Below are 19,587 nucleotides of genomic sequence, written 5' to 3' on the forward strand. Positions count from 1 at the left end.
AAGGTGGCAATTCACTATTTGGTCAAAACCAACACCTAGAAGAGATGATGCAGACAAGTCTAATAACTCAATACTATACATGTGACATGCAGGTGGGCCGTAGGCCTGGGAGAATGCCCATTTGAAAGACTGGAGCAATAAACACGAAACAAGATCACACTGAATTTACACAGACACACTAATTGTACCCATATCATTGCAGAAGATGGATCTCCTGTGGATATGCCTGTCCCAGAATACCCTGATGACATGGATGACGAGCTGATAAACATTCCCCAGGAGACCATCCAAGACGTCCTTGGAACCCTCCAGACCCCACCTTCAGTCACAAGGAGGAGCACAGAACAAGCAGTGATCGCAGAGGACCCACCACCCCAATTATAAGACCTGCCAGCTCCAATACAGCTGAGGACTCAGACGACACAGGCACCAGCTTTGAGAGAACTGTAGTTGGGGTACAGCGGGAGCTGGCCAATGAGGTGCGGTGGGGATGCAAACTATGGCAGCCATCCTAGAGGGGATGCGTTCGTGCATGATGTCATCTGCAGATCAGGCAGCAGTTATGCAAGCCCCAACATCCATCCTGCAAGAACTACAAGAAACTGTCAAGGAATTCACCACTGCAGCAAGGGAGTTGCCACAACACCTCGCACCCCAAACCTTCCACTGTATGCACAAATGCAATCATGACCCCCTCAGGGATGACCTGGCTGCCTACCATCGTGATGTGGCTGCTATTCTTCGAGAATCAGCAGATCCTCCTTGCTGCAGTACTGCCCTTAAGACCTTTACAGGTAGCAGTGACCAGGATGTCTGACTCCACGTCTTCTAACACGGAGGTGTGTGTTGCCCCTTCACAACCACCACCAACAAGGACAGAGGAGGCAACACATCAGAAGAAGACATGGAACAGATCACCTTCACACGGAAAAGTACCCGGAAGCACAAGTCCCTGCCACATGGCCAGCTATTACCAAGGTCCTACGTTTTGTAACATGCCAGTTTTACAACTGTACTCAATGACTGTTCTGCTAACCACTATCTTGTCAGCCTGCCCAGTGCTGGTCTTACTCATTGGCAAATCCTGTCCCTCTGCACTGTCTGAAACATCACCCCAGCATGTCAAAAGCATTTTCCTTAACCCCTTGTGTAGGATCACAATGTAAGAAGTCACTCTAATGGAATCACAATCATGGACAATGTACATATAGCACTACAGCACTTTTCAATAAATAGCACTTACACAACAAATCTGTCTCTGGGTAATGTGACATATCAACTGTGCAGTAGATAACTGAAATGTGCCTACTGTCAAATTACGTAGCTTGTCAATACAACTGTCCTGTATTATGTAGTCAGATAAATATGCACAGTGCCCATGATTGCATTATACTCTGCCCTTCCTGGGGGACATATCTGATAAAATGAGAAACCATACACCATCAAGCTGTGTTGGACAGAATAATGCTTCCTCAAGGGATATCCAAGTCATAAAATAGTGGCCTCAAAATGTTGTCACCATGCAATATTAGCACATAACAGTGCACACAAATCTAACCAAACACTACAAAAACTGCATGAATGAAGCTGTCTAAGTTTACCTACAAAGAGGTAATCATTCTGAACTGTGTCACAAATGACGTATGAGAGTCATGACGACAAGAACACAAGAGTGCTTATGAGAATTCATCTTATAAGGGTGTCCTTGATCATCACACTGCAGTCAGACCTAAAACTGTTCCCCCAATACCAAGTCTGGAAGCACTGTTTGTGACTTAGAAACCTACTTAGACAGAAACACGTTGGGATCCATATTAACTGATTGGTGGTTGCAATGAATGGTGGAAACTTTGCAAGGTAGCTCTGGGGTAGCTGACAATCTTACAGCTCAGTTGGGATTTGTTTGTAGCATAGGACACAAATGTAATAGAACAGCATTCATGTACACTAATTCCAAGGCCATGATCAAGTAGCATTTAACACATACTGTTAAGGGTTAACTATATATTTATTAAATGCTAATCACAGAAGAGGAAACCGAGGGAAAAGTCTTACCTACCCTGACTACTCATTACCCACAACTGTCCCTAACTAACCAAAGCTAAACTTACATGTAATGAAACGTTCTAAACATCCACCCCCCCCGCTCTGAGACGGGACACATGGAGGACCACACATACTAACCTAAACACACAATATCCCAAACAAATATATTTTTTTTTATTACACACAAGAACCTCAACATAGCCCCACCCACCCAAGTAAAAATAGAAAGAATCAGGACCCCTCCACCCACTAACACTAACTAAACTAACAGCCTATACTAACCTAACACTAAGAATGAGAACAAGAATGAGAACAAGGAAAGAGGGGAGGGAATCATGTCCATTGTTACAGTCTAGAGGTTGGCCCTCCAGAGGGTCCTCTTTATGGACTTCACACACCTGTTAATGTGGCGAACATCCCGGCTCAGATTGCTTAGCTTTAACACACGGTCCATCTTCCGTCCCATGTTGTGGAATGTTGCAGGGTCAACTGATGGAGCTGGGGCAGTCTGGGTACCAGTGGAGGTCTGTGCGTGTGTGGAGCCAAGGCCAGTGGGCTGTCCTGCACCTGTAGCAATGCTGGGGCCTGAAAGTATGGAAGATGTAGGGACAACAGTCCCAGCTGTGGGTGGGGCCACCTGGCTTGAAGTGGTGGTTGTGCTGGTGGTGGCTGTGGTGGGCAAAGTAGGGCCAACCTGTGGGAAGGCCCTCCATGCCCCAGAGGCCCATTCATGGCGGTATCGATGGTCCATCCTCCTGAACCCAGACTACCAGCAGGATGTGCTGGTATCTCATGGCCCGCCTCTGGAACACAGACCTGGGCTGGAGTCATGTTTGCAGCTGTGAAGACAAATGCAAATATTCTACATTAGGAACTGCATTGTGTGAAATGGCACAAGAAGTCAGACAATACACCTACTGTACTTTTAACAACTCATCACAATACAGATCATTGAATGTCCCTGTGTAAGTACATGGCAGGCCAGCCTACAAAGGTCACATCACACAGCACATCCAAAACCTACAAGATGGGTAACTGGCATTGACTTGCCATCTGAGTTCTGCCAGTTATCAGCTAACAATCATGCTGCATATCCTCCGCCAATACCTGGGCTACAAATATCATACGGAATGCAAAACTAAAGCCACATGGTCTGCAAGTTGTAACAGGACTTGCCAGTATAGTACCCATGTGCCATACCCGAGTGTGTATACTAGGTTCCGACCAAACAGTCACTGATTCACATGTATGTGTAACATACTGATCGCATCAGTCCTAGGTACCCTATTCACAAACCCATGCCTTTGTTTGAGGGTGGATAAACAACTAACAATTCCAAACATGGACACTGAGGAGTGTATAGAAAACTCCACACGTGTTTGGCTCTACACACACCACAGGTAAGGTCTATCAACAATTAGGAGTCTGCAAACCCTAGACCAATCATAGCGTCACACATGTCAGGAAATGCAGAGCTTGGTACACAACATGTACTTCCAGTAAGGCATGACTTTCATCAGACAGTTGCAAGAACACCCATGATCATGATTAGCATGCACACCTAGCCCATTGCACTCAAGTTCCACATACTTGTAGCACTACATGTGGAAGTACATGCTGCTAGGAAGTTCTACCTACAGTTCAATAAGTACCTTTGTAAATAGGGAAGCAGAAGTCTGTTGGAAAGCAATTTGCTGTACCAATCTGGGATAATGTGGGTCTGACAGGCTGACTAAATCTGAGCTGACTTCCAGAGCGAGTCTTGTTGATACAAGTGTCATCCACATGACTCACCCCAGGACTCACTGTGGTGCCTACAGGAATGGCCTACAAGCCCTAGATAATACAATAGGATATGCATTGGCCAACTCAAAACATTTGAGAAACTGAAATCCCACTCATGGAACAAGACAAATGATTGGCCAACATCACACCTTGCTATGCGTGCAACACAGGAGTCCATCACACATAACCAGCAAACACAACACATAACAGACATTTCAACACTTACTGGAGTGGTCGGGGTCCTCAAATGTAGCCACCTCTCCCACAGTGTAGGGTGCCGTCCACCTGTAAGGCATGGAAGGAAGAAATGTGCTCCAAATCTGTGCACTGACCAACAATGTCAAAGACACATACAATGTGTAGGCTGAATAAGGAAATGGCAGCCATTCAGACATGATGATACTGCATCTGATATACCACGGCCAACTTGTACATAGCATGGGTCTCCTGTGACAGTTACACACATCTGCACACATCTGCACACATGCATTGGCCCTAACTATCATGTGGTGGCAAACATGCCCCGTCATTAGTGACGAGAAACAAATAGAGTGTAATTGTCTCATCATGTGCATCCAAGAGACAGCCAAAGCCTGGTTACTTGAGGACTGCATTACCAGTCAAACAGCCTATGTGGCCATGACACATTTATTACACATAGGTACAATGTACAGAGGGACAGGGACTTTTGTAAGCCCTCATGTTAGTTTCTTCATTTGAGGTGGCCCAGCTATGGTGATTTGCAGCAACCATGGAGAAGTGAACCCAATGTGCATACCTTAGGACTGCCATCCCTAATTGGAATGTGGCACAACTAACTCCAACAAACATTCTAAGATGTTAGCTGAGGGCAACATACACCTTTTCACAATGTTTTCAAATCCAGATCTGACATGTATCCAAAAAGATGAAGGACCACAATAATCCCTAACATTCATAGAACTTCTGTGAACGCTTTAATTCCACACTCACTCATATGAGACATGTCTGAGCCACTTTGCTATTAATTGACGTGAAGCCAGCACTCATTTTCTGCATCATGTAGTGATTCTAAAGTCAGTCTTACTATTGCGTCAACAAAGTTAGCCAATGTTAGTACATCTTTACTTCTCTGGCAAATTTAGCCTATATAGACATGATTGGCTCCTATTTTGTTTGGTTGTCTGACACAAAGGCAGCACCAATTTACTTAACGGAAAAGTATCCTATAAGGTTGCAGAGCACGTGCTACCTGACCGCTAGCAATTGCGATCCTTCCCATAGTGCATCAATTACCCTGTATATTTCCCCAACATTACACAGTAAGCAAGTTAGCTGGCAGATATTGTACAAATCTGATGTCACTACAGAGCATTTAATAGTGCACATTTACATGATTAGTACTCACCAACAGGGCCACCAATCACGATTCCCAGGTGGTCCAAGAGATCCTGCTCCCTGGTGAGGAGGTCAGCCCACCGGTGCTTCAGCTAGTGGTTACCCCTCTGGCTGGCATACACACTGCAGGTGATGCAGCACCTTTCCCCGCCAGATTCTGCGCGCCTCAGTGATACCCTGTATCACCCTGCCGCCTGCCTCGATCAGTGGCAAGAAATGGCACACAAGCCATATGAAGCCCCCCAACTCTTCACCCATCCTGCCAAGACGTGGCCTACCAGACATTGTACAAATGAGAAAGGGAATAGGGGTTAAAGAAATAGAAAGGGGAAAAGGTGGAAGTAGGGGTACAAAAACAGATGAAACGTAAACTTAACCACTACAAGAGCCCAACTATCCCCAAACTAGCACTACCCACAACTGACTCCCACAAACAAACACTAGAAAACTGGACAAATGTACACAAAACACAGTAGGACACTATACACCAACAATATTTATTTCACAAATTGACAATAGAGACAGGACACAAAAGCACAAAATCAATGGACAACACTCAACACAGCCTAGAAGATTCACAGACCTCAAAGTGAAAGTGAAAGTACACCCACTGTACATGATCTGTAAATAGGATATCCTATTACAACACTTCCCGAATAAAAATGTCCACCCTTTTTCACGTTATGCGTCATTTTTCACGCATACCCTCTGTGCGTCATAATTTGACGCACAGGAGTGAAGAGTAACCTGCATCCAAATAGTAAATAGTCTGTACAATTATTTGGATGCGGCTTAATTTTCACTCCTGTGCGTAAAAAAAAAAAGACGCTAAATCTGTATTGTGTACAAAAACTGATGCATAACGCTAGCAATGTCAACATTTCAGTGCATGAACTGGTTTTGGCCTTTTTTCCGTTTTTATGTTATGTTACATTTGGGACACATCAGAGATAGGCTGATGGCACCCACTATGGTGTATGTTCACATGTGTGACAAACTGCAGTGGACCATGACCTGCTACTTCCTTCACAGTATTTTGGCGGTTGGCTGACGCACTAGATAGCCATGTGTGGCCTACATATATGTATTGCACAATTTGGGCATGTTTGGCATCAGGAGAGGATAGCAATGTGATGCACATATGTACAATACCTAAATGCCTATGGCTCAATGTGTGTGCTATGGCAACTAATGTATTTGTTGACCAAGTGTGTGTGTGCATCACATGATGCATTATTACACATATGCTTGTATGAATGTGAAGTCCATGTGTTCAAACCTTAGATGAAAGTCATTGTGGAACTGAGGACATGTGTTAGTCATACATGTAGCAACATCTGTTATGTGCACTTCCAAGATTTAGGGTAAAGTAGACACCACATATGACAAAGCATGCACCAGATAGATGGCAGACGCTTGTTCATGTCAATGGTCCACATTTTCAACATCCTATGTCCTAGATTTTTGGTAACAACTTGCTAGGCACTTGTTGGTGAATCCCACAGTGAGTCATACACATGACTTGAGGAAGTGGGTACCATGTTTGCCCAGACAGCCAAAGGTGAACCACAAATGTATGATTACGCCACAGTTGGTCATATAACTGAGCTACAACTATCCAGTGGCTGTGGTGGACGAGCAGACAAGGCTGCACGTGTCCACATTTCCAGTTTTCGATTGCACATAGGTGTCTTGTTCATGTGTGTGGTCCAATCTTGAGCCTGTATATTTTTTTGGGGTGTAAATTGTCAGTTAGGTGCAGGACTCTTCATGAGTCAGTGGCAGCTATTCCTGTATCTACTGAGTATCCTTTGTTGATCAATGTGAGTAAAGTGGATGTGGACATAAGAACCTACATGGGGATGGTCCCACCCTGCCACTGAAGACGTGTAATGAGACCGTCAACATGGCAACCTTGGTGTGCTGGGTGAGAATGTCTCAGGTGTCAGGTTCCTGCAGGTGTCATTACAACATTTGTACACAGGTTAGCCTCTGCAATTCCCACTACATCTGGGATCATAGCCTCTGTGCTGATTATTCTTGCGGCTATTCACCACACAGCCCATCAATATGTTGTGAGCAATGTAATTCTGTGTGTGAACTGTCAGGGTCCTGACGTGTGGATTTTTCATGGACATCAGAGGCAGCTGGGTCTGAATCCCTACATACGGCCCTGGGACACTGTCCCACTTTGTCATTCATGCATAAATGAGACCCAGACAAGGGATGGGCCATGAATTTTGGTATTCACAGAGGATTTAACTCCTATGGTACAGTTAAAAAGCAGATGATGATATACAATGTATTTGGGTATGCATTGAAGAAGCACATGCCCAAATACCCTCTGATGAATGAGAGGTTTGCTAACGCAAGTGTGGTACATATGTAGACACAGGTATACTTTAGGGTGACGCACAGACAGATGCCAGTCAGGCTGACAGGATGCAGGGTGAATCAGGATACAGCAATTTGACAAGTTACATAATCAGTGGTCTGACTAAGACTGTTTGGAGGACGAACTAGACAGTTGACATGTCAAACTGTGTATGTCCTGTGTTTTTGAAGGTGACAAATGAACCCAAGGGCTGTGTTACACGGCTTAATTAGTATCAATGCTTAACGGTGTATTTGACAAAATGGCAACTCCTATGCTGTTCCAGGCATCAGCAGGGGCAGTGCTTGTTAAAATGGGTGGTGTGCATGGAGGTGATCACAGGTGTGGGCTGCATCTGTTTCTCACAAGTCCCGTAGGTGAGATTTGTATTCTAATGGCCAACAGACATTTTCACATTGGAAGCAATCTACAGGTGCTAACAGGGCTTAGAAACTAGAAGCCAGTGTATTAATTGACCCGACGTCCATGCAGTCAGATGTTCTATGACAATGGTATACCATAGGAAAGGGTGTAGCACACTGGATTACTATTGACAAGCTGTGTGTGTAGAGGCGGGAATATCAGGGTACACATCTTACTATTCCAGGGACCTCTTCAGACAGGTGGGTTGTGACCAGGTGCATGGGTGTGTCAGGAGTTAGGAAATGGGCTGACATGTACATGGAATGTCCTGTGCGCAATGCTGCTCATATGTGTGGCACTTGTGCTGTCTATGTACTGCTTCTATGGAACTCTGGTCACAGATAGTCCTTGCAAATATTGGATGCAGTTTGACTTACTGCCGTCAAGGGTCTGGTCTGACATTCCTGTTACGGATGCAAAAGCACATCCACTGCCTCATGTACGAGGCTTGTTTTCCCATTATTGGGTGATGGTGTCTTAGTTGTGAGTCATATGCTGCAATGAACCATGATTTCAACATGTGTGAAATAGGTGTGGTCCTCTGCTATTGGCCTTCAAAGGTGAAATGTACAGGATATATGTCATTTACTGTGTGTGTGTGTGTGTGTGTGTGTGTCCCCATTGTATTATACGCACCACATTTGCTCTGGGATTTTCAGTGTCCTAATTTGTATATCAGCAATGCTCCATGAGGCAACACTCTTAATCTGATAGTTAGAGATGAAGGTGTGCAAAAATGAATAGCCAAATGATGATATGGTGATTATTATAGGTGTTTATTTAAATTAGTTCATAAAGTGGTGATGGTGATATTTATAAGAAATTGTTCACGATATGTTGCCGCCTGCGTAAACCAGCGGCTGTGTTCTGTTCCCCCTCATGTTGCAGGCCACCATCCTCTTCAGGCATGTGTGGCTCGGGTTCCAGGGGGGGAATATTTTTTTATGCAAATGTTGTGCAGAATAGCACATGTTAGGATGATCTTACAGACCATTTCCGGGGAATATAGGAGGCTATCACCAGTTATGTCAAGCCACCGGAACCTTGACTTGATGGTGGCCGAAGGTCCTCTCGACTATGGTGTGTGTCCTCCTATGTGCGTCATTGTAGGCACGCTCTGCTGCAGTACTCAGGTTGCCAATAGGTGTCATTATCCATGGCTGGATGCCATACCCCTGATCAGCTGCAAGAGAAAATGAATGGGATCATGTTGATGTAGATAGCCGTATTGAAATCACCTTTCATGGCAGTAGTTGTCTTGTGTTGTCTGATTCTTGTGTTATGTCGCATCCTAGGCTTGTAGGATGTCCCATCTGCATTGTGTTTCCTTAGCTGAAAGGAGTGTTTGGCTGCTAACCGGTTGTCAGCAGTATGTTTTGGGATTTGCAGTAGAGTGTGCCCTCCCTAGCATTGTGACTTGTGATACAGGTGTCCCTGTGTCTTCACTGGGTGTGAGATGATAGTTCCATACACAGGTTAAGATTGACAGTGTTGTTAACACATTCATATCAATGTACCCTGGACATCCCATACCTTTAGACTTATGAAATGGATTAATGTAAACATCATTGAGACACTTACAATTTGCAAGGTGACAATTAGGCATACCACTCCAAACGTTGTGATCATTGACGTCTTGGCATTAGACTGTACACTAATTTCAGATGTGTGACAGGTTCAATGGTGACCTAAGAAACATGGCTAGTGGTGTCACAACCTCAGTGTGTTCCTGTCGACATGTTGCTGTTGTGGTGAATGGGTTGTGTGTCCTAGAGGGTTGCTATGCAGTGTGTATATAAGTAGGTTTCTGTACTTACCAACAAGTAGTCCATTGCCATACCGTCCATCCTGGAAGTGTTCATTGATGGTGCTGTGACAGAAGATGAATGAGTCATGGACACTCAGGATATTTAGCCACGATGTTGGTGATCAGTCCTTGGTGATCTACAATGGCCTGCACATTGATGGAATGTTCTTGCTTCCTGTTGCGGTAGAGATGTTCAGTTGCAGCAGGTGGCACAAGGCGTACATGTGTGCAGTTGATTGCACCAAGGACGTGTGGGAAGCCACTAATGAGGTAAAACCCCTGTCTTGTTTCCTGCTGCTTCTGCAGTGTGTTAGGCAAGCAGATGTGGTGGGGTGTAAGTCCAATGATGGCATGCAGAACTTTGGGCAAAAAGGCAGAGAATGATGGCTATGCTATTCGGCAACCAGGGAACCAGTTTGAAAAGAGCCACTTGCCAGCATGTGAAGTACGGCAAGCAGCTTGGTTTCTGTTGGGATGGTGCGGGGTGTCAGCAAAGTGGGTGCCAACTGTGGCTCAATGTTGCGCAGCAGCTGCTGAATGGCCTGCCAGTTCAACCTGTACCTCTGGATGATGTGGTGTTCCCTGAGGCCATGAAGGGTTGTTCTGGGGCAGAATATCCTATGCCTTCTGCGCTGCCTTTGGGGTCCCTGCTGGTGTTGTGGTAGCTGCTGTTGTAGCTACTGGGCTCTGCGTCCACACTGGATAAGAATCACCTCCATGCCTCCCTTTTGCTGCTCTGCTGCTGCTTCTGTGTGTTCTGATTAAATACAGGTGTGTTTGCCCCATTTTAACGCCTGCCCTGATCCAGGAGTTAAATTGACGCAAATCGGGCTGTGCGTCATTTTCCAGCTCCGCCTCCCGGCCGTGTGTCATTTTTGCCCGAAAGCATAAATACGACGCACAGCCGTTTAAGTAATTTTTTGGATGGGAACACCTACCTTGCATATACCAGGCGCGTTGCTGCATCCAAAAAATTATGCACACAGTGGAATTTTGTCGTCCGTCAAAGTTTAAATACGGGGCAAGGTTTGCGCTGAATATGCGTCAATTTTTTATGCACATTCGGCGCAGACGGAGTATAAATATGCCCCTTGATGTGTCCATGTTGCGTTTTCTGTTGTGGGCACTAGGCCTACCCACACAAGGGAGGTACAATTTTTATTGTGAGACTTTGGGGAACACAGAATAGCAGAGCAGGTGTTATTGCCCTTTGTCTTTCTCTACATTTTTTCCTTCCAAATGTAAGACAGGGTGTAAAAAAATACATCTATTTGAGAAATGCCCTGTAATTCACATGCTAGTATGAGGACTGCAGAATTCAGAGATGTGCAAATAACTACTGTTTCTCAACACCGTATCTTGTGCCCATTTTGGAAACAAAGGTTTGCTTGATACCCATTTTTCACTCTTTATATTTCACTAAATTAATTACTGTATAGCCGGTATACAATGAAAACCCATTGCAAGGTGCAGCTCAGTTATTGGTTCTGGGTACCTAGGGTTCTTGATGAACCTACTAGACCCATATATCCCAGCAACCAGAAGAGTCCAGCAGACAATGATATATTGCTTTCAAAAATCTGCCATAGCTGGAAAAAGTTATAGAAGAAAACATGGACCGAAATGGCTTTTTTTACCTCCATTTCTTTTTTTTGTTTTATTTTAGCTGTTACATTCTGTAGGAAAACCTTGAAGGATGTACACAAATGATCCCTTTGCTGAATTCAGAATTTTGACTACTTTTCAGAAATGTTTAGCTGCCCAGCATTGGTTTCATATCCATTTCTGTCACTAACTGGAAGGAGGCTGAAAGCACAAAAAATAGTAAAAAAAGGGGTATGTCCCAGTAAATTGCCAAAATTGTGTTGAAAATTGGGTTTTCTGGTTTAAGTCTGTCCCTGAAAGCTGGTGATTTTAGAACTGCAAACCCTTTGTTGCCATTTTCAGGGAGAAAAACCACAAGCTTTCTTCTGCAGACCTTTCCCTTTTTTAAAAAATAAATAAATAATTTTACCTGTATTTTGTACAATTTCTTGGCTTCCTCCAGGGGAAATCCTAGAATCCCCAGGATGTTGGAATAAAGATGCAAATTTGAAGCGGGTAGCTGACGTGGACAAAAGGTTGAGGACTCAAGCTCGAACTGCCCTAAATACCCAAAAAAGGCTTGGCATAGGGGGGAGAGGCCTGGCAGTGAAGGGGTTAAGGTGTGAGCACTCCGCAATAGGCTAAACATGCATTCAATATGCTATTTTCTCCTGAAAAATGCATCACCATTAAAATTAGGTGTGTGTTCCTTTGACACATGGGGTTTTTATAGGAACAAACTGATGTAATTTAGGTATAGCATTGAAAAATAGCATTTAGCAATTTGTTCATGACTGTATTCAATCACAAACGAAACGTTTGGAGTAAGTCCTCACAAGGTTAGTAACCCATGTTCAAGTTCCCATAAGAATGGTTCTGTGCCATGTGCTGTAATGAAGCTATTTATAAATTTGAATCAGGATGCCATATCTTTTTTGACATTTTTCTGTAATTATTATATTGTAAGACCATCGGGAAAGGTTAGTCCCCACAAGGCAGGTACATATACATATATATATACATATACATACATATACATATACATATATATATATATATATATATATATATATATATATATACATACACACACATATATATATATAGTCTGAAAATGAATTCTATCTCATACATGTTTCAAAATACTCTTCAATGTATGATGTCAATGCAAAACAGTCGACATGTGTTTGGAGACAGTCTTCTTAAGGGCTGTTGAACAAAAATAAATAAAAACGTGTATAGACAGTAGGTGTACAAATATTCAATACAAAGTACTGAACATTTCATAGTGAATAAAAACATTTAAAGATAAAATAACTGTTCTTATGCCAAAATGCAAACAATGAACATTTAGAGGCTACACAATAGCAGTTCCTGTGTCATAAAGGACCCCATGGGGGGGGGGGGGGGGGGGGAGCTACAGGGTGCCTATTCAGCACAGTGCTCTTGGCTTAAGAACCCCTGCGTGAGTCCGGGGATGGATGGGGTGGGTCTCAAGTTTGGTTACGCCATTGAGCTGTTCAATTGTAATTACATTGTAACAGTACCTATTTCACTCTTGTATCTAGAACAATAAAGTAATTATACTCTCTCGATAACAGAGGTACAGTTGTTGAAAAAAAACAGGAACACTCGAACAAACGAAGGTCGCATCTCGGGCAGCAGCACGCGATTTGAAGAAAAAAAAGTCATATCTATTTTACTAACTTAGACGTTAAAGATCTGATCGAACAATACTTCCCATCAAAGCTTAAGCCCAAAGGTTAATTCCACAGTAAATTACATATTTAACACAATCCGAAATTATACAATCTATTACCTATCAAGATCGAACCCCTAACGGGTTCGTCTCAAACCTTGCCACACTGGTGTTAAACCAACTCGGCCCCACTTCCGTGTGACTAAAATGAAATCACTAATAGAGTTTAACAGAATCCTACATGCAATTTCTCGAGGATCCTCCCCAAAGGAAGTGAAACAAAGCTGTTAAAATTTATGTTTCATTCCGTACTGTACCATGAAAATGTCCTCACAAACGGGGTGAAACACTTATCATAATCGAACTGTTTAAATGATTCATAGAGTAGTTACATGCACCTACAAACAAAGCCGGTGTCTAGTTAGAGGTAAAAAGGTTAGGACCATTATCTCGGTCATGATTTTTTTCAGTGAAATTATCTATAAGACACTACAGGTAGTGGAGGTGAAAATTTGCAATGGGAGACAAAGAGCAATCGAAAAGCCAATACGGACATTCAGAAAAGCCTTGGCTGTGTGAACACCCTCACTAACTCCTTCACTAAATGGTGCGCAAACGCGCAAGAACAAAAATGGTTGAGAGATGGTATAGCATTACCGATAAGTGATAATCTCTTCCTGGGAGAAAGAATTTTAAAGAACAAATGTAAGGAAATATCAAACAGATACATGTCATAAGCGCCCGTCACAAGCCAAGCTGTACTCAAGGCCCAACGGTTCCACTGTGCCGATCAGTCACAACTTTCGGAGCATCGCGACAGTCTCGCTGGCGTTAATGCACTAAGCTACCTATTAACGAGACGTTTCGCGGACCTAGAAGAAGTTAAACACCCTCTAGAATTAAGCTCGTACAGAAAAAGAGAATAACCACCACGTTACCTTAAATACGGTACAGTCGTCCAAGTAATCGGTGTCCAAAACAATATTAGCCAATCAAAGATATCCATGACATAGAACAGGAAAAGTTGTACCTAATAATACATCTGTTTAAGTGCCTTCCATCTACAATTATATATATTATTAAGTTAGCTCAAATCGGAAAAAATCATGTGCTGCTAAGCACATGATATATATACCTTAGTTAATGAATTGCACCTGTGAGAGGGAGCATGGCCACCTATAGAGAAGGAAAAAAGACTTTTGAGCAAAATTCTAAACAGCATTCATGTGCCCCCGACTACTGCTATCAATCGAAAACAAAACACAAAGTGTGAGAAACGATACCATAAATAAAAAATGAGTACTAAAAATGAGCTAGCTGGCAGAAAATAAATGTTAAGTAAGAAGGAAAAAAGCCGAAACGTCGTGAAATATGCTCGAAACTTGAGCTGTAATTAGTCACATGAAGTTGCCTCTACTCTAAATGGCTTCATATCTGTCCTTTGGAAGAAAAGCCTTCATTCAAATTGGAAGCTAACCCAAAAAACATTACGCAGCAGTTTTGAGTACATGAACCTTTTAACACTAACAGTCAGAAAGAAAAATAATTCTCAATAGCCCAAGCACCCTCGAACCCTGAGCTTTGCCCTTTACTAATCATAGGCAGTTGCGTCTACTCTATTTGGGCTTTCATCTACTTTTCAGAACGAAAACATTATTAAACCATTTTAAAATTGTTGATAAAAAATGTTTTCCTGGCTTTTTTCTTCTTTTCAAAATCTCCACCACTCCTGTGTGTTTTTTACTTCCTTCATACCAATGAATTTTATATCCTCTAGTTGAGCAAGTGAGTGTGATGATCTGAAATGTATTCTTAATGGCCCAGAGATGCTCCTTCCATCTAGTTTTAATTTGTACATGGTGGATCGAATGTATTGTTTATCACAAACACAAACATATAGATACTGTTGGAAGGGTTACAACAGATGAGTGAAGCAATACACAACTGATACTCTCCGCTTTCATCTACAAATATCTTGACATCAGATACATGTTTAAAACATATGCAGTTCCCACATTTGGAGGACCCTTTAGGTAGTCACAGAAGCCAGCTTGCTTTAGTACTCCTGGGGTTGTAATTAATAGTGTCACTAGGGCTAAGTAATTTATGTGTACCTTTCTTTCCGCTATTTTAGGTTTAGCTGGTAACCAGCTTTTGAGATCAGGATCCAATGTTAAAACATCCCAATGTTTATGTAAGCTGTTATAGATTCTTCTATTGCCATTGCTGTAAGTCGTGATAAATCTAATCTCATTGTTGGTGTTTTTATTTGCTGTTGGAAGAGCCCATAGGACAAGGGCACATGTTATAGTTACCTTATGGCATGAGTTATAGTTATTTGAGATAACTCTATAGCTGCTGAATGTCTATGGTTTATGTTGTAAAATCTGAACGTAACCATAATGTACCTGTAACCTTTGGTTTTTGAGTGAATATATATAGTATATTCACCAAAAAAACAAAGGTTACAGGGACATTATATTTAAGTTGACTTTTCATCCATACAAAACCATTGAATTTTAACAGTTATGGTTATACTTACAGTTTTAGTTATGTTGAGAACCTATAACTCCTTGCCTAAAGTTACTTTGAAGCACAAGTTATAGTTTCTTCAGATAACTATAGCTGTTAGAACTGGCATCCTTGGCGTCGTCTACCTTCACTTTTTGCCTTTACTTCCCAGGTTGTTGCTGTGTGCTGGACTCAGTTTTTGCTGTTTTTGTTACTTTGGGCACTTTACCTCTGCTGACCAGTGTTAAAGTGCAAGTGCTCCCTATGTGAAATTGTATGTGTAATTGGTTTTCCATGATTGGTATATCTGATTTACTAGTAAGTCCCTAGTAAAGTGCACTAGAGGTACATAGGGCCTGTATATCAAATTCTACTAGTGCGCCTGCAGCACTGGTTGTGCCACCCACGGCCGGCTTTAGGAATGGTGTCGCCCTGTGCAACAGTTTACTGTGGCCCTCCCATCCCATGACCTCCTCCTCGATTTCACTCACTACCGCCCGGCAAATGTGCCCCTCATTTCTCCATCACTCCCCTTTCACATTCATACATGTGTTGTAAAGGCTGGCTTTACTAATCCACTCAGCTAGCCACATAAAATATAGGGGCATATTTAAGAGCCCCTATCGCCATTCTAACGCCACCTGAGCATCATTGTTTTTACACCAATGTGGTGTTAGAAGGCCAAAAACGCCATGCTATATTTACAGAGTATCCCTCTGCGCTACATTATTCCTGCGCCAGGCATAATGTTTTCAAAGATGGCATTCCCCCTTTAAAGGGGTGCCAAAAAAATGGCGCTATAAAATCTGACAGATTTCTCTGCGTCATTTTTTCCGGCACTTTTTCACTTTTTCCGGCATTTTTTTCCATCACTTTTAACACCTGCTTGGAGCAGGCATTAAAAGGAGGTGTCTGTCGGGTACAATGGGCCTCTGAGTGCTTTGCAGGATTAGCATCAAATGTTTTTACGCTGATCCTGCAAAGTGCTAGACTAGCGTAAAAAATTCTGACTCTAGTCCCCTAAATACCACCATGTTGCACCGTATTTTAAATACAGCACACACATGGTGGTGTTAGGGGAGCACTAAGGGGTGCAAGAAAAGTGGATCAGCACTGTGCTTATTTGTAAATAAAAAGGTTCTGGTTCTGGTGCCCAAAGTCCTCCTCTTAAACACACAGCTGCTGCAATTAAATGTGTGAACACGGAATACAGAGGCAGCATAATCCTGAAGCCATCTTGGGCCTCTTCAATCCATTTACAGGACTCCCTGCCCCTTCAGCTCACTCTTGTGGATTTTTGCTTTTTCCCATTGTGACGCTTTTTCGTTTTTCTCTTCCTTCGTCTTTCCCATATGTGTCTTTTTCATGCAGTAAATGCTTGAGGCAGAACAATAAGCACTGGCCCTCAAAAATATGTGTTGGTGCTCTGCACCGGAAACAACAAGCACAAATGCCATTCTAACACCACATTAGTGTCATTTTTGTACACTACTGTGGTGTTAGAAGGCCAAAAATGCTGCACCATATTTACAAAGAGGCGCAATGCAAGCATTGCGCCACTTTCTAACCCTTTGCACTACATTATGCCTGCGCCAGGCATAATGTATGCAAAGGGGGCATCCCCCCATTAGGGGGGCCATAAAAATGACGCAAAGAAATCTATCAGATTTCTTTACGTAATTTTTTTCCGGCACTTTTAATGCCTGCTCAGAGCAGGCATTAAAAGGAGGCTTCCATTGGTTACAATGGGCCTCTGGGTGCTTTGCAAGATTAGCGTCAACATTTTTAATGCTAATCCTGCAAAGCATCGGACTAGCGTAATTCTGATGCTAGTCTCCTAACTACCGCCAAGGTGCGCCATATTTTAAATATGATGCACACATGGTGCCGTTAGGGGGGCGCTAAGGCGTGCAAGAAAAGTGGTGCTGCACTGTGTGCACTTTTCCTAAATATGCCCCATAGTTCTGTTTTTTACAGCAGGCATATTAACCCTCTATGCTATTTTATGTTGAGCCGAAGCTGCCACTGGGCAAAACTACCATCTCTCTCTCTAGCAGGAACATTAATCACAAGAGGTATCTTGACATTTTAATTGTTTCTTGAAGGCTTAACACACAAGGAACTTTTCAGCAGGTGCTTTTAAATCGCAAGTTTCGGAAGTTATTGCTAAACACTGCACCCCACTGAGGTCAGCACCCGGTGCCGTCGCACCACTTGCACCACCCAAAAGCCAGCCCTGGTGCCACCTACATGAGTAGCCCTGCAAACATGGCTCAGACCTGCCTCTGCAATATCTATGTGTACAGTTTTATCACTGACAATTCGACTTGGCAAGTGTACCCACTTGCCAGGCCCAAACCTTCCCTTTTTATACATGTAAGGCACCCCTAAGGTAGTCCCTAGGTAGCCCCAGGGTGCAATGTATGTTAAAGGTGGGACATGTACTAATGTGTTTTACATGTCTGTGTCAGGCCGATCATTGCGAAGACGGCCCTGCAATGCCCCGGGGGTACCTCCGGATTGGGAATAGGCAATCCGGAAGCAGAAGTCACATCCTCCAATGACGAAGAGCACCCAGCCAGAGGAGGGGTTTTTAAACTCCACAGCGACGCCACCAGGAGAGGACGGATTCTCCCAATGCCACGGACAGCGACGCGCTGACCGCAATGGAGGAGCACCGGGAAGACGCCGAAACCAGGACTCCAGAGGAGACACCAGCAGGAGGACTGCTCTGATGCCCAGAGAGATGAGGAGGAGGGGACAAAGTGCACAAACCGGCCATGCTCCAGGAAGAGCGTGGCCTGACCAGGTACGATCCAATGGCAAACAAAGGGAAATAAAGGGAGTCGGGAGAGCAGGGTCGGTGGGAAGGGGAAGAATGAGTTTGTGAAAGGAACATTGCAGTTTTCGATATTTTCTTGTCTTTGGTAGTTTTTTTTTTGTTTGTTCTGTGATTTAGCTTGTGAGCAGGGTTTGTTTAATTTGTGCATTTACATACCCATGGAACGTGAGGCTACTACGGGTTGATCATAATAGATTGTGTTGGTCAGAGCAAGGACAGACATGATGGGAAAAAAAGAAAGAGAAAAGAAGAGGCAAATAGGTCAGTAATAAGAGTTAAAAGAAAGAGAAAAAGGCAATAAACGAAACAAAAGAGAACACTAACAAGAGACAGAAGAAGACAACAGGATAGACAATAAAAAAAAGCCCAGTAAAGGAAGAAAGACCACAGAAAAGGCATAGAAAAGAAGCAAAGAAACAAGATGAAATACAAATACAAGAGAGGAGAGTCAGACAGAACAGGAGACAAGGGAGAGAAAGAGCAGAACAATTGTTGTAATACGTACCTACATACCAACCTTCTTGTATTCTTCTTTCTTTCCATGCACCTCCTGAGTCTCCATCTGGGTAAAGAAGAATGCAGAGAGAGAGAGAAAGGAGTGAAGACCCATGGGAAGGCAAAGACGAAGATTATAACAAACAGAGTAAAGAAAAGGGATATGAGACTGTAATACCCTCTAACAATCAATAAACCATTATAAAAATGATCCTTGTGCATCTCCATGACTGTCACCCTGTTACTATGTCCTAACAGTGAAATACTGCCACATTCGGTTTTCACTGTTGCAAGGCCTATCTCTCGCATAGGTTAACATGGGGGCTGCCTTTAAATATCCTTAAAGTGTAGTTTCCCTTTGAGAGGAGATAGAAATGGAGTTTGGGGTCTCTGAACTCACAATTTAAAAATACATCTGTTACTGAAGTTGATTTTTAGATTGTTAGTTTGAAAAATGCCACTTTAAAAAAATAGCCATTTTCCTGCTTTAACCATTCTGTGACTCTGCCTGTTTGTGGATTCCCTGTCTGGGTCAGACTGACAGTTGGGCAGTTTGTGAATCACCTCTAACAGTGACTCAAAGGGAGCTGGGGTGTAGCCTGCACATCCTGATGAGGAATCTGGGCTGGAGTGGAGGGAGGAGT

At 43.1% G+C, this 19,587-nt stretch overlaps 1 long non-coding RNA gene across 1 annotated transcript in view; it reads right to left on the reverse strand.

The window, feature by feature from the left end:
• LOC138297374 (uncharacterized) overlaps positions 1-14,193 on the reverse strand; it is a 61,819-nt gene extending 47,626 nt beyond the window's left edge. The window contains exon 1 of the long non-coding RNA XR_011204064.1: positions 14,034-14,193. This is a non-coding gene — a long non-coding RNA (uncharacterized lncRNA). The remainder of the gene's footprint in view (positions 1-14,033) is intronic.
• Positions 14,194-19,587: the final 5,394 nt, after the last annotated feature.

The sequence above is a fragment of the Pleurodeles waltl genome, chromosome 5 (genome assembly GCF_031143425.1).
Source record: "Pleurodeles waltl isolate 20211129_DDA chromosome 5, aPleWal1.hap1.20221129, whole genome shotgun sequence".
Lineage (NCBI taxonomy): Eukaryota > Metazoa > Chordata > Amphibia > Caudata > Salamandridae > Pleurodeles > Pleurodeles waltl.